The sequence below is a fragment of the Ambystoma mexicanum genome, unplaced genomic scaffold (assembly GCF_040938575.1).
Source record: "Ambystoma mexicanum isolate Mex_15411 unplaced genomic scaffold, UKY_AmexF1_1 Mex_scaf20, whole genome shotgun sequence".
NCBI classification, from domain to species: Eukaryota; Metazoa; Chordata; class Amphibia; order Caudata; family Ambystomatidae; genus Ambystoma; species Ambystoma mexicanum.
Genome location: NW_027182434.1, coordinates 1,968,279 through 1,982,336, shown reverse-complemented (window position 1 = coordinate 1,982,336; position 14,058 = coordinate 1,968,279). Strand labels below are relative to the sequence as shown.

The 14,058-nt window shown below is 51.2% G+C and overlaps 16 non-coding genes across 16 annotated transcripts; 7 read left to right on the top strand and 9 right to left on the bottom strand.

Moving 5' to 3' along the window:
* Nucleotides 1–1,258: 1,258 nt before the first annotated feature.
* TRNAL-AAG (transfer RNA leucine (anticodon AAG)) lies at nt 1,259–1,340 on the bottom strand. The gene has a single exon. It is a non-coding gene; the product is annotated as a tRNA-Leu (tRNA).
* A 540-nt stretch (nt 1,341–1,880) lies between these two features.
* On the top strand, nt 1,881–1,952 carry TRNAD-GUC (transfer RNA aspartic acid (anticodon GUC)). Its single transcript has one exon. It is a non-coding gene; the product is annotated as a tRNA-Asp (tRNA).
* Nucleotides 1,953–2,726: 774 nt separating this feature from the next.
* Nucleotides 2,727–2,808, bottom strand: TRNAL-AAG (transfer RNA leucine (anticodon AAG)). The gene has a single exon. It is a non-coding gene; the product is annotated as a tRNA-Leu (tRNA).
* A 540-nt stretch (nt 2,809–3,348) lies between these two features.
* On the top strand, nt 3,349–3,420 carry TRNAD-GUC (transfer RNA aspartic acid (anticodon GUC)). Its single transcript has one exon. It is a non-coding gene; the product is annotated as a tRNA-Asp (tRNA).
* A 774-nt stretch (nt 3,421–4,194) lies between these two features.
* TRNAL-AAG (transfer RNA leucine (anticodon AAG)) lies at nt 4,195–4,276 on the bottom strand. Its single transcript has one exon. It is a non-coding gene; the product is annotated as a tRNA-Leu (tRNA).
* A 540-nt stretch (nt 4,277–4,816) lies between these two features.
* TRNAD-GUC (transfer RNA aspartic acid (anticodon GUC)) lies at nt 4,817–4,888 on the top strand. Its single transcript has one exon. It is a non-coding gene; the product is annotated as a tRNA-Asp (tRNA).
* Nucleotides 4,889–5,662: 774 nt separating this feature from the next.
* On the bottom strand, nt 5,663–5,744 carry TRNAL-AAG (transfer RNA leucine (anticodon AAG)). The gene has a single exon. It is a non-coding gene; the product is annotated as a tRNA-Leu (tRNA).
* Nucleotides 5,745–7,130: 1,386 nt separating this feature from the next.
* On the bottom strand, nt 7,131–7,212 carry TRNAL-AAG (transfer RNA leucine (anticodon AAG)). The gene has a single exon. It is a non-coding gene; the product is annotated as a tRNA-Leu (tRNA).
* Nucleotides 7,213–8,609: 1,397 nt separating this feature from the next.
* TRNAL-AAG (transfer RNA leucine (anticodon AAG)) lies at nt 8,610–8,691 on the bottom strand. The gene has a single exon. It is a non-coding gene; the product is annotated as a tRNA-Leu (tRNA).
* Nucleotides 8,692–9,231: 540 nt separating this feature from the next.
* Nucleotides 9,232–9,303, top strand: TRNAD-GUC (transfer RNA aspartic acid (anticodon GUC)). The gene has a single exon. It is a non-coding gene; the product is annotated as a tRNA-Asp (tRNA).
* Nucleotides 9,304–10,077: 774 nt separating this feature from the next.
* On the bottom strand, nt 10,078–10,159 carry TRNAL-AAG (transfer RNA leucine (anticodon AAG)). The gene has a single exon. It is a non-coding gene; the product is annotated as a tRNA-Leu (tRNA).
* A 540-nt stretch (nt 10,160–10,699) lies between these two features.
* On the top strand, nt 10,700–10,771 carry TRNAD-GUC (transfer RNA aspartic acid (anticodon GUC)). The gene has a single exon. It is a non-coding gene; the product is annotated as a tRNA-Asp (tRNA).
* A 774-nt stretch (nt 10,772–11,545) lies between these two features.
* Nucleotides 11,546–11,627, bottom strand: TRNAL-AAG (transfer RNA leucine (anticodon AAG)). Its single transcript has one exon. It is a non-coding gene; the product is annotated as a tRNA-Leu (tRNA).
* A 540-nt stretch (nt 11,628–12,167) lies between these two features.
* On the top strand, nt 12,168–12,239 carry TRNAD-GUC (transfer RNA aspartic acid (anticodon GUC)). Its single transcript has one exon. It is a non-coding gene; the product is annotated as a tRNA-Asp (tRNA).
* Nucleotides 12,240–13,013: 774 nt separating this feature from the next.
* Nucleotides 13,014–13,095, bottom strand: TRNAL-AAG (transfer RNA leucine (anticodon AAG)). The gene has a single exon. It is a non-coding gene; the product is annotated as a tRNA-Leu (tRNA).
* Nucleotides 13,096–13,635: 540 nt separating this feature from the next.
* Nucleotides 13,636–13,707, top strand: TRNAD-GUC (transfer RNA aspartic acid (anticodon GUC)). Its single transcript has one exon. It is a non-coding gene; the product is annotated as a tRNA-Asp (tRNA).
* Nucleotides 13,708–14,058: the final 351 nt, after the last annotated feature.

Genomic DNA, 14,058 nt, shown 5'->3' with positions numbered 1-14,058 from the left:
GGGAGACCATGAGGCAAGGTGGGAGATGGGGGCAAGAAGTGAGAAAAAAACTAATCGCAAGCTAGGGCAGGATTCGGAAAGTGAAGCCGAAAAGGGGCTTAGCATGCAGCCCAGGGGTTTCTTTGACTGTCCTAAGCCCACAGGGACTTTGCCGTCCTCAGCTCATGAGACTTGAGATGGGTAGCTTGATTTGCTGAGGAAATGCGGGATGACAGATTCAACTCTGGAGTCAAACATAGCCCGGAACTATCGCCTTAAACTGAGTTTTAAGCCTGGTGCCGATAAAAAGAAAGAAATTAGCCTTAGATCGGGCAAGCCGTTTGACGGGGGAAAATGAGACCCCCTAGGCCAGCTAGGTGGTCGCTGGATGCTGTGCAGACATCAGCAGCTGTTCATTTCATGCCCTCCCGTCTCCTTGTTAGTATAGTGGTCAGTATCCCCGCCTGTCACGCGGGAGACCGGGGTTCAATTCCCCGACGGGGAGGTTAAACCTTTTCTGGATTTTTTTTAGTTCTTGACAAATATTCTTGAAGATTAGGCTGAGTCAAGTAGGGAATGGGTGCCAAGAACTGACTCTTTAAGAAAAAAGCACCGGCAACGCTAGTCATCGTACAATATTTGTGCACAATTGCTTACATTAGGCGGCCGGTCCACTTTATTGAGTCCCCCTCAGCACCATTTAGTGCTCCTGTTGTCTGCGAAGTCCAAATTGTAACCCTGAATCAGTTCCTCTTCTGACCCTTTGTATCATGTTACATGACGAGTAATGATCACCTGTTAGCTTTATCCCTAATTATAACTCTCACTCTTTCCCTGCATCTAACCCTAGCTCTAATCCCATCATTAACCTCGGTCCGGGCACACGCGTGAACCCTTACTCTCATCTCAGCCTCTCCTGGTGATACATCACACCTGGGATCGTTTGCTCCCTGTGGGCTGTGGGAAATTTGCTACCAGCACGCCCTGGAAGTGGGGCTCATTCCGCTGCAACGGGAGGTCTTCCCAGGACGCGTCACAGCTCAACGCAAGAGCTCCTGGGTTTCGAAGGCTCTTGCAGCAAGCCTTCACAAAGCAGCAGGGAGCGCCGTTCCAGATGGGAAACTTGAGACTGGATGTCCAGAAAAGCAAGACGTCAGAAGCGAAACCTTTTTCCTGCAGGGTGTGGCATACCATCCTCTTGCTCATTGCGACAGAGGTGGCACTAATGAAGGAAGAGGTCAACGTTACGTTCTTCTTTAAAATGCAAGGCCAGGAAAAGTGGCAGCGGTGGGATTTGAACCCACGCCTCCGAAGAGACTGGAGCCTTAATCCAGCGCCTTAGACCGCTCGGCCACGCTACCTCCCTGCTAGTCGCCGAAAGCGGAACTTGACCCGTTGCCCGGCCCGCTTTAGTGCTTTGCCTTTTCTCCTTGGAAAGTCTGGAGACAGGCAGTGGAAGGGCAGGCAAACTGTCAGGTGCGCAGAGGAGGGGAGACCATGAGGCAAGGTGGGAGATGGGGGCAAGAAGTGAGAAAAAAACTAATCGCAAGCTAGGGCAGGATTCGGAAAGTGAAGCCGAAAAGGGGCTTAGCATGCAGCCCAGGGGTTTCTTTGACTGTCCTAAGCCCACAGGGACTTTGCCGTCCTCAGCTCATGAGACTTGAGATGGGTAGCTTGATTTGCTGAGGAAATGCGGGATGACAGATTCAACTCTGGAGTCAAACATAGCCCGGAACTATCGCCTTAAACTGAGTTTTAAGCCTGGTGCCGATAAAAAGAAAGAAATTAGCCTTAGATCGGGCAAGCCGTTTGACGGGGGAAAATGAGACCCCCTAGGCCAGCTAGGTGGTCGCTGGATGCTGTGCAGACATCAGCAGCTGTTCATTTCATGCCCTCACGTCTCCTCGTTAGTATAGTGGTCAGTATCCCCGCCTGTCACGCGGGAGACCGGGGTTCAATTCCCCGACGGGGAGGTTAAACCTTTTCTGGATTTTTTTTAGTTCTTGACAAATATTCTTGAAGATTAGGCTGAGTCAAGTAGGGAATGGGTGCCAAGAACTGACTCTTTAAGAAAAAAGCACCGGCAACGCTAGTCATCGTACAATATTTGTGCACAATTGCTTACATTAGGCGGCCGGTCCACTTTATTGAGTCCCCCTCAGCACCATTTAGTGCTCCTGTTGTCTGCGAAGTCCAAATTGTAACCCTGAATCAGTTCCTCTTCTGACCCTTTGTATCATGTTACATGACGAGTAATGATCACCTGTTAGCTTTATCCCTAATTATAACTCTCACTCTTTCCCTGCATCTAACCCTAGCTCTAATCCCATCATTAACCTCGGTCCGGGCACACGCGTGAACCCTTACTCTCATCTCAGCCTCTCCTGGTGATACATCACACCTGGGATCGTTTGCTCCCTGTGGGCTGTGGGAAATTTGCTACCAGCACGCCCTGGAAGTGGGGCTCATTCCGCTGCAACGGGAGGTCTTCCCAGGACGCGTCACAGCTCAACGCAAGAGCTCCTGGGTTTCGAAGGCTCTTGCAGCAAGCCTTCACAAAGCAGCAGGGAGCGCCGTTCCAGATGGGAAACTTGAGACTGGATGTCCAGAAAAGCAAGACGTCAGAAGCGAAACCTTTTTCCTGCAGGGTGTGGCATACCATCCGCTTGCTCATTGCGACAGAGGTGGCACTAATGAAGGAAGAGGTCAACGTTACGTTCTTCTTTAAAATGCAAGGCCAGGAAAAGTGGCAGCGGTGGGATTTGAACCCACGCCTCTGAAGAGACTGGAGCCTTAATCCAGCGCCTTAGACCGCTCGGCCACGCTACCTCCCTGCTAGTCGCCGAAAGCGGAACTTGACCCGTTGCCCGGCCCGCTTTAGTGCTTTGCCTTTTCTCCTTGGAAAGTCTGGAGACAGGCAGTGGAAGGGCAGGCAAACTGTCAGGTGCGCAGAGGAGGGGAGACCATGAGGCAAGGTGGGAGATGGGGGCAAGAAGTGAGAAAAAAACTAATCGCAAGCTAGGGCAGGATTCGGAAAGTGAAGCCGAAAAGGGGCTTAGCATGCAGCCCAGGGGTTTCTTTGACTGTCCTAAGCCCACAGGGACTTTGCCGTCCTCAGCTCATGAGACTTGAGATGGGTAGCTTGATTTGCTGAGGAAATGCGGGATGACAGATTCAACTCTGGAGTCAAACATAGCCCGGAACTATCGCCTTAAACTGAGTTTTAAGCCTGGTGCCGATAAAAAGAAAGAAATTAGCCTTAGATCGGGCAAGCCGTTTGACGGGGGAAAATGAGACCCCCTAGGCCAGCTAGGTGGTCGCTGGATGCTGTGCAGACATCAGCAGCTGTTCATTTCATGCCCTCACGTCTCCTCGTTAGTATAGTGGTCAGTATCCCCGCCTGTCACGCGGGAGACCGGGGTTCAATTCCCCGACGGGGAGGTTAAACCTTTTCTGGATTTTTTTTAGTTCTTGACAAATATTCTTGAAGATTAGGCTGAGTCAAGTAGGGAATGGGTGCCAAGAACTGACTCTTTAAGAAAAAAGCACCGGCAACGCTAGTCATCGTACAATATTTGTGCACAATTGCTTACATTAGGCGGCCGGTCCACTTTATTGAGTCCCCCTCAGCACCATTTAGTGCTCCTGTTGTCTGCGAAGTCCAAATTGTAACCCTGAATCAGTTCCTCTTCTGACCCTTTGTATCATGTTACATGACGAGTAATGATCACCTGTTAGCTTTATCCCTAATTATAACTCTCACTCTTTCCCTGCATCTAACCCTAGCTCTAATCCCATCATTAACCTCGGTCCGGGCACACGCGTGAACCCTTACTCTCATCTCAGCCTCTCCTGGTGATACATCACACCTGGGATCGTTTGCTCCCTGTGGGCTGTGGGAAATTTGCTACCAGCACGCCCTGGAAGTGGGGCTCATTCCGCTGCAACGGGAGGTCTTCCCAGGACGCGTCACAGCTCAACGCAAGAGCTCCTGGGTTTCGAAGGCTCTTGCAGCAAGCCTTCACAAAGCAGCAGGGAGCGCCGTTCCAGATGGGAAACTTGAGACTGGATGTCCAGAAAAGCAAGACGTCAGAAGCGAAACCTTTTTCCTGCAGGGTGTGGCATACCATCCGCTTGCTCATTGCGACAGAGGTGGCACTAATGAAGGAAGAGGTCAACGTTACGTTCTTCTTTAAAATGCAAGGCCAGGAAAAGTGGCAGCGGTGGGATTTGAACCCACGCCTCCGAAGAGACTGGAGCCTTAATCCAGCGCCTTAGACCGCTCGGCCACGCTACCTCCCTGCTAGTCGCCGAAAGCGGAACTTGACCCGTTGCCCGGCCCGCTTTAGTGCTTTGCCTTTTCTCCTTGGAAAGTCTGGAGACAGGCAGTGGAAGGGCAGGCAAACTGTCAGGTGCGCAGAGGAGGGGAGACCATGAGGCAAGGTGGGAGATGGGGGCAAGAAGTGAGAAAAAAACTAATCGCAAGCTAGGGCAGGATTCGGAAAGTGAAGCCGAAAAGGGGCTTAGCATGCAGCCCAGGGGTTTCTTTGACTGTCCTAAGCCCACAGGGACTTTGCCGTCCTCAGCTCATGAGACTTGAGATGGGTAGCTTGATTTGCTGAGGAAATGCGGGATGACAGATTCAACTCTGGAGTCAAACATAGCCCGGAACTATCGCCTTAAACTGAGTTTTAAGCCTGGTGCCGATAAAAAGAAAGAAATTAGCCTTAGATCGGGCAAGCCGTTTGACGGGGGAAAATGAGACCCCCTAGGCCAGCTAGGTGGTCGCTGGATGCTGTGCAGACATCAGCAGCTGTTCATTTCATGCCCTCACGTCTCCTCGTTAGTATAGTGGTCAGTATCCCCGCCTGTCACGCGGGAGACCGGGGTTCAATTCCCCGACGGGGAGGTTAAACCTTTTCTGGATTTTTTTTAGTTCTTGACAAATATTCTTGAAGATTAGGCTGAGTCAAGTAGGGAATGGGTGCCAAGAACTGACTCTTTAAGAAAAAAGCACCGGCAACGCTAGTCATCGTACAATATTTGTGCACAATTGCTTACATTAGGCGGCCGGTCCACTTTATTGAGTCCCCCTCAGCACCATTTAGTGCTCCTGTTGTCTGCGAAGTCCAAATTGTAACCCTGAATCAGTTCCTCTTCTGACCCTTTGTATCATGTTACATGACGAGTAATGATCACCTGTTAGCTTTATCCCTAATTATAACTCTCACTCTTTCCCTGCATCTAACCCTAGCTCTAATCCCATCATTAACCTCGGTCCGGGCACACGCGTGAACCCTTACTCTCATCTCAGCCTCTCCTGGTGATACATCACACCTGGGATCGTTTGCTCCCTGTGGGCTGTGGGAAATTTGCTACCAGCACGCCCTGGAAGTGGGGCTCATTCCGCTGCAACGGGAGGTCTTCCCAGGACGCGTCACAGCTCAACGCAAGAGCTCCTGGGTTTCGAAGGCTCTTGCAGCAAGCCTTCACAAAGCAGCAGGGAGCGCCGTTCCAGATGGGAAACTTGAGACTGGATGTCCAGAAAAGCAAGACGTCAGAAGCGAAACCTTTTTCCTGCAGGGTGTGGCATACCATCCGCTTGCTCATTGCGACAGAGGTGGCACTAATGAAGGAAGAGGTCAACGTTACGTTCTTCTTTAAAATGCAAGGCCAGGAAAAGTGGCAGCGGTGGGATTTGAACCCACGCCTCTGAAGAGACTGGAGCCTTAATCCAGCGCCTTAGACCGCTCGGCCACGCTACCTCCCTGCTAGTCGCCGAAAGCGGAACTTGACCCGTTGCCCGGCCCGCTTTAGTGCTTTGCCTTTTCTCCTTGGAAAGTCTGGAGACAGGCAGTGGAAGGGCAGGCAAACTGTCAGGTGCGCAGAGGAGGGGAGACCATGAGGCAAGGTGGGAGATGGGGGCAAGAAGTGAGAAAAAAACTAATCGCAAGCTAGGGCAGGATTCGGAAAGTGAAGCCGAAAAGGGGCTTAGCATGCAGCCCAGGGGTTTCTTTGACTGTCCTAAGCCCACAGGGACTTTGCCGTCCTCAGCTCATGAGACTTGAGATGGGTAGCTTGATTTGCTGAGGAAATGCGGGATGACAGATTCAACTCTGGAGTCAAACATAGCCCGGAACTATCGCCTTAAACTGAGTTTTAAGCCTGGTGCCGATAAAAAGAAAGAAATTAGCCTTAGATCGGGCAAGCCGTTTGACGGGGGAAAATGAGACCCCCTAGGCCAGCTAGGTGGTCGCTGGATGCTGTGCAGACATCAGCAGCTGTTCATTTCATGCCCTCACGTCTCCTTGTTAGTATAGTGGTCAGTATCCCCGCCTGTCACGCGGGAGACCGGGGTTCAATTCCCCGACGGGGAGGTTAAACCTTTTCTGGATTTTTTTTAGTTCTTGACAAATATTCTTGAAGATTAGGCTGAGTCAAGTAGGGAATGGGTGCCAAGAACTGACTCTTTAAGAAAAAAGCACCGGCAACGCTAGTCATCGTACAATATTTGTGCACAATTGCTTACATTAGGCGGCCGGTCCACTTTATTGAGTCCCCCTCAGCACCATTTAGTGCTCCTGTTGTCTGCGAAGTCCAAATTGTAACCCTGAATCAGTTCCTCTTCTGACCCTTTGTATCATGTTACATGACGAGTAATGATCACCTGTTAGCTTTATCCCTAATTATAACTCTCACTCTTTCCCTGCATCTAACCCTAGCTCTAATCCCATCATTAACCTCGGTCCGGGCACACGCGTGAACCCTTACTCTCATCTCAGCCTCTCCTGGTGATACATCACACCTGGGATCGTTTGCTCCCTGTGGGCTGTGGGAAATTTGCTACCAGCACGCCCTGGAAGTGGGGCTCATTCCGCTGCAACGGGAGGTCTTCCCAGGACGCGTCACAGCTCAACGCAAGAGCTCCTGGGTTTCGAAGGCTCTTGCAGCAAGCCTTCACAAAGCAGCAGGGAGCGCCGTTCCAGATGGGAAACTTGAGACTGGATGTCCAGAAAAGCAAGACGTCAGAAGCGAAACCTTTTTCCTGCAGGGTGTGGCATACCATCCGCTTGCTCATTGCGACAGAGGTGGCACTAATGAAGGAAGAGGTCAACGTTACGTTCTTCTTTAAAATGCAAGGCCAGGAAAAGTGGCAGCGGTGGGATTTGAACCCACGCCTCCGAAGAGACTGGAGCCTTAATCCAGCGCCTTAGACCGCTCGGCCACGCTACCTCCCTGCTAGTCCCCGAAAGCGGAACTTGACCCGTTGCCCGGCCCGCTTTAGTGCTTTGCCTTTTCTCCTTGGAAAGTCTGGAGACAGGCAGTGGAAGGGCAGGCAAACTGTCAGGTGCGCAGAGGAGGGGAGACCATGAGGCAAGGTGGGAGATGGGGGCAAGAAGTGAGAAAAAAACTAATCGCAAGCTAGGGCAGGATTCGGAAAGTGAAGCCGAAAAGGGGCTTAGCATGCAGCCCAGGGGTTTCTTTGACTGTCCTAAGCCCACAGGGACTTTGCCGTCCTCAGCTCATGAGACTTGAGATGGGTAGCTTGATTTGCTGAGGAAATGCGGGATGACAGATTCAACTCTGGAGTCAAACATAGCCCGGAACTATCGCCTTAAACTGAGTTTTAAGCCTGGTGCCGATAAAAAGAAAGAAATTAGCCTTAGATCGGGCAAGCCGTTTGACGGGGGAAAATGAGACCCCCTAGGCCAGCTAGGTGGTCGCTGGATGCTGTGCAGACATCAGCAGCTGTTCATTTCATGCCCTCACGTCTCCTCGTTAGTATAGTGGTCAGTATCCCCGCCTGTCACGCGGGAGACCGGGGTTCAATTCGGGTTCAATTCCCCGACGGGGAGGTTAAACCTTTTCTGGATTTTTTTTAGTTCTTGACAAATATTCTTGAAGATTAGGCTGAGTCAAGTAGGGAATGGGTGCCAAGAACTGACTCTTTAAGAAAAAAGCACCAGCAACGCTAGTCATCGTACAATATTTGTGCACAATTGCTTACATTAGGCGGCCGGTCCACTTTATTGAGTCCCCCTCAGCACCATTTAGTGCTCCTGTTGTCTGCGAAGTCCAAATTGTAACCCTGAATCAGTTCCTCTTCTGACCCTTTGTATCATGTTACATGACGAGTAATGATCACCTGTTAGCTTTATCCCTAATTATAACTCTCACTCTTTCCCTGCATCTAACCCTAGCTCTAATCCCATCATTAACCTCGGTCCGGGCACACGCGTGAACCCTTACTCTCATCTCAGCCTCTCCTGGTGATACATCACACCTGGGATCGTTTGCTCCCTGTGGGCTGTGGGAAATTTGCTACCAGCACGCCCTGGAAGTGGGGCTCATTCCGCTGCAACGGGAGGTCTTCCCAGGACGCGTCACAGCTCAACGCAAGAGCTCCTGGGTTTCGAAGGCTCTTGCAGCAAGCCTTCACAAAGCAGCAGGGAGCGCCGTTCCAGATGGGAAACTTGAGACTGGATGTCCAGAAAAGCAAGACGTCAGAAGCGAAACCTTTTTCCTGCAGGGTGTGGCATACCATCCGCTTGCTCATTGCGACAGAGGTGGCACTAATGAAGGAAGAGGTCAACGTTACGTTCTTCTTTAAAATGCAAGGCCAGGAAAAGTGGCAGCGGTGGGATTTGAACCCACGCCTCCGAAGAGACTGGAGCCTTAATCCAGCGCCTTAGACCGCTCGGCCACGCTACCTCCCTGCTAGTCGCCGAAAGCGGAACTTGACCCGTTGCCCGGCCCGCTTTAGTGCTTTGCCTTTTCTCCTTGGAAAGTCTGGAGACAGGCAGTGGAAGGGCAGGCAAACTGTCAGGTGCGCAGAGGAGGGGAGACCATGAGGCAAGGTGGGAGATGGGGGCAAGAAGTGAGAAAAAAACTAATCGCAAGCTAGGGCAGGATTCGGAAAGTGAAGCCGAAAAGGGGCTTAGCATGCAGCCCAGGGGTTTCTTTGACTGTCCTAAGCCCACAGGGACTTTGCCGTCCTCAGCTCATGAGACTTGAGATGGGTAGCTTGATTTGCTGAGGAAATGCGGGATGACAGATTCAACTCTGGAGTCAAACATAGCCCGGAACTATCGCCTTAAACTGAGTTTTAAGCCTGGTGCCGATAAAAAGAAAGAAATTAGCCTTAGATCGGGCAAGCCGTTTGACGGGGGAAAATGAGACCCCCTAGGCCAGCTAGGTGGTCGCTGGATGCTGTGCAGACATCAGCAGCTGTTCATTTCATGCCCTCACGTCTCCTCGTTAGTATAGTGGTCAGTATCCCCGCCTGTCACGCGGGAGACCGGGGTTCAATTCCCCGACGGGGAGGTTAAACCTTTTCTGGATTTTTTTTAGTTCTTGACAAATATTCTTGAAGATTAGGCTGAGTCAAGTAGGGAATGGGTGCCAAGAACTGACTCTTTAAGAAAAAAGCACCGGCAACGCTAGTCATCGTACAATATTTGTGCACAATTGCTTACATTAGGCGGCCGGTCCACTTTATTGAGTCCCCCTCAGCACCATTTAGTGCTCCTGTTGTCTGCGAAGTCCAAATTGTAACCCTGAATCAGTTCCTCTTCTGACCCTTTGTATCATGTTACATGACGAGTAATGATCACCTGTTAGCTTTATCCCTAATTATAACTCTCACTCTTTCCCTGCATCTAACCCTAGCTCTAATCCCATCATTAACCTCGGTCCGGGCACACGCGTGAACCCTTACTCTCATCTCAGCCTCTCCTGGTGATACATCACACCTGGGATCGTTTGCTCCCTGTGGGCTGTGGGAAATTTGCTACCAGCACGCCCTGGAAGTGGGGCTCATTCCGCTGCAACGGGAGGTCTTCCCAGGACGCGTCACAGCTCAACGCAAGAGCTCCTGGGTTTCGAAGGCTCTTGCAGCAAGCCTTCACAAAGCAGCAGGGAGCGCCGTTCCAGATGGGAAACTTGAGACTGGATGTCCAGAAAAGCAAGACGTCAGAAGCGAAACCTTTTTCCTGCAGGGTGTGGCATACCATCCTCTTGCTCATTGCGACAGAGGTGGCACTAATGAAGGAAGAGGTCAACGTTACGTTCTTCTTTAAAATGCAAGGCCAGGAAAAGTGGCAGCGGTGGGATTTGAACCCACGCCTCCGAAGAGACTGGAGCCTTAATCCAGCGCCTTAGACCGCTCGGCCACGCTACCTCCCTGCTAGTCGCCGAAAGCGGAACTTGACCCGTTGCCCGGCCCGCTTTAGTGCTTTGCCTTTTCTCCTTGGAAAGTCTGGAGACAGGCAGTGGAAGGGCAGGCAAACTGTCAGGTGCGCAGAGGAGGGGAGACCATGAGGCAAGGTGGGAGATGGGGGCAAGAAGTGAGAAAAAAACTAATCGCAAGCTAGGGCAGGATTCGGAAAGTGAAGCCGAAAAGGGGCTTAGCATGCAGCCCAGGGGTTTCTTTGACTGTCCTAAGCCCACAGGGACTTTGCCGTCCTCAGCTCATGAGACTTGAGATGGGTAGCTTGATTTGCTGAGGAAATGCGGGATGACAGATTCAACTCTGGAGTCAAACATAGCCCGGAACTATCGCCTTAAACTGAGTTTTAAGCCTGGTGCCGATAAAAAGAAAGAAATTAGCCTTAGATCGGGCAAGCCGTTTGACGGGGGAAAATGAGACCCCCTAGGCCAGCTAGGTGGTCGCTGGATGCTGTGCAGACATCAGCAGCTGTTCATTTCATGCCCTCACGTCTCCTCGTTAGTATAGTGGTCAGTATCCCCGCCTGTCACGCGGGAGACCGGGGTTCAATTCCCCGACGGGGAGGTTAAACCTTTTCTGGATTTTTTTTAGTTCTTGACAAATATTCTTGAAGATTAGGCTGAGTCAAGTAGGGAATGGGTGCCAAGAACTGACTCTTTAAGAAAAAAGCACCGGCAACGCTAGTCATCGTACAATATTTGTGCACAATTGCTTACATTAGGCGGCCGGTCCACTTTATTGAGTCCCCCTCAGCACCATTTAGTGCTCCTGTTGTCTGCGAAGTCCAAATTGTAACCCTGAATCAGTTCCTCTTCTGACCCTTTGTATCATGTTACATGACGAGTAATGATCACCTGTTAGCTTTATCCCTAATTATAACTCTCACTCTTTCCCTGCATCTAACCCTAGCTCTAATCCCATCATTAACCTCGGTCCGGGCACACGCGTGAACCCTTACTCTCATCTCAGCCTCTCCTGGTGATACATCACACCTGGGATCGTTTGCTCCCTGTGGGCTGTGGGAAATTTGCTACCAGCACGCCCTGGAAGTGGGGCTCATTCCGCTGCAACGGGAGGTCTTCCCAGGACGCGTCACAGCTCAACGCAAGAGCTCCTGGGTTTCGAAGGCTCTTGCAGCAAGCCTTCACAAAGCAGCAGGGAGCGCCGTTCCAGATGGGAAACTTGAGACTGGATGTCCAGAAAAGCAAGACGTCAGAAGCGAAACCTTTTTCCTGCAGGGTGTGGCATACCATCCGCTTGCTCATTGCGACAGAGGTGGCACTAATGAAGGAAGAGGTCAACGTTACGTTCTTCTTTAAAATGCAAGGCCAGGAAAAGTGGCAGCGGTGGGATTTGAACCCACGCCTCTGAAGAGACTGGAGCCTTAATCCAGCGCCTTAGACCGCTCGGCCACGCTACCTCCCTGCTAGTCGCCGAAAGCGGAACTTGACCCGTTGCCCGGCCCGCTTTAGTGCTTTGCCTTTTCTCCTTGGAAAGTCTGGAGACAGGCAGTGGAAGGGCAGGCAAACTGTCAGGTGCGCAGAGGAGGGGAGACCATGAGGCAAGGTGGGAGATGGGGGCAAGAAGTGAGAAAAAAACTAATCGCAAGCTAGGGCAGGATTCGGAAAGTGAAGCCGAAAAGGGGCTTAGCATGCAGCCCAGGGGTTTCTTTGACTGTCCTAAGCCCACAGGGACTTTGCCGTCCTCAGCTCATGAGACTTGAGATGGGTAGCTTGATTTGCTGAGGAAATGCGGGATGACAGATTCAACTCTGGAGTCAAACATAGCCCGGAACTATCGCCTTAAACTGAGTTTTAAGCCTGGTGCCGATAAAAAGAAAGAAATTAGCCTTAGATCGGGCAAGCCGTTTGACGGGGGAAAATGAGACCCCCTAGGCCAGCTAGGTGGTCGCTGGATGCTGTGCAGACATCAGCAGCTGTTCATTTCATGCCCTCACGTCTCCTCGTTAGTATAGTGGTCAGTATCCCCGCCTGTCACGCGGGAGACCGGGGTTCAATTCCCCGACGGGGAGGTTAAACCTTTTCTGGATTTTTTTTAGTTCTTGACAAATATTCTTGAAGATTAGGCTGAGTCAAGTAGGGAATGGGTGCCAAGAACTGACTCTTTAAGAAAAAAGCACCGGCAACGCTAGTCATCGTACAATATTTGTGCACAATTGCTTACATTAGGCGGCCGGTCCACTTTATTGAGTCCCCCTCAGCACCATTTAGTGCTCCTGTTGTCTGCGAAGTCCAAATTGTAACCCTGAATCAGTTCCTCTTCTGACCCTTTGTATCATGTTACATGACGAGTAATGATCACCTGTTAGCTTTATCCCTAATTATAACTCTCACTCTTTCCCTGCATCTAACCCTAGCTCTAATCCCATCATTAACCTCGGTCCGGGCACACGCGTGAACCCTTACTCTCATCTCAGCCTCTCCTGGTGATACATCACACCTGGGATCGTTTGCTCCCTGTGGGCTGTGGGAAATTTGCTACCAGCACGCCCTGGAAGTGGGGCTCATTCCGCTGCAACGGGAGGTCTTCCCAGGACGCGTCACAGCTCAACGCAAGAGCTCCTGGGTTTCGAAGGCTCTTGCAGCAAGCCTTCACAAAGCAGCAGGGAGCGCCGTTCCAGATGGGAAACTTGAGACTGGATGTCCAGAAAAGCAAGACGTCAGAAGCGAAACCTTTTTCCTGCAGGGTGTGGCATACCATCCGCTTGCTCATTGCGACAGAGGTGGCACTAATGAAGGAAGAGGTCAACGTTACGTTCTTCTTTAAAATGCAAGGCCAGGAAAAGTGGCAGCGGTGGGATTTGAACCCACGCCTCCGAAGAGACTGGAGCCTTAATCCAGCGCCTTAGACCGCTCGGCCACGCTACCTCCCTGCTAGTCGCCGAAAGCGGAACTTGACCCGTTGCCCGGCCCGCTTTAGTGCTTTGCCTTTTCTCCTTGGAAAGTCTGGAGACAGGCAGTGGAAGGGCAGGCAAACTGTCAGGTGCGCAGAGGAGGGGAGACCATGAGGCAAGGTGGGAGATGGGGGCAAGAAGTGAGAAAAAAACTAATCGCAAGCTAGGGCAGGATTCGGAAAGTGAAGCCGAAAAGGGGCTTAGCATGCAGCCCAGGGGTTTCTTTGACTGTCCTAAGCCCACAGGGACTTTGCCGTCCTCAGCTCATGAGACTTGAGATGGGTAGCTTGATTTGCTGAGGAAATGCGGGATGACAGATTCAACTCTGGAGTCAAACATAGCCCGGAACTATCGCCTTAAACTGAGTTTTAAGCCTGGTGCCGATAAAAAGAAAGAAATTAGCCTTAGATCGGGCAAGCCGTTTGACGGGGGAAAATGAGACCCCCTAGGCCAGCTAGGTGGTCGCTGGATGCTGTGCAGACATCAGCAGCTGTTCATTTCATGCCCTCACGTCTCCTCGTTAGTATAGTGGTCAGTATCCCCGCCTGTCACGCGGGAGACCGGGGTTCAATTCCCCGACGGGGAGGTTAAACCGTTTCTGGATTTTTTTTAGTTCTTGACAAATATTCTTGAAGATTAGGCTGAGTCAAGTAGGGAATGGGTGCCAAGAACTGACTCTTTAAGAAAAAAGCACCGGCAACGCTAGTCATCGTACAATATTTGTGCACAATTGCTTACATTAGGCGGCCGGTCCACTTTATTGAGTCCCCCTCAGCACCATTTAGTGCTCCTGTTGTCTGCGAAGTCCAAATTGTAACCCTGAATCAGTTCCTCTTCTGACCCTTTGTATCATGTTACATGACGAGTAATGATCACCTGTTAGCTTTATCCCTAATTATAACTCTCACTCTTTCCCTGCATCTAACCCTAGCTCTAA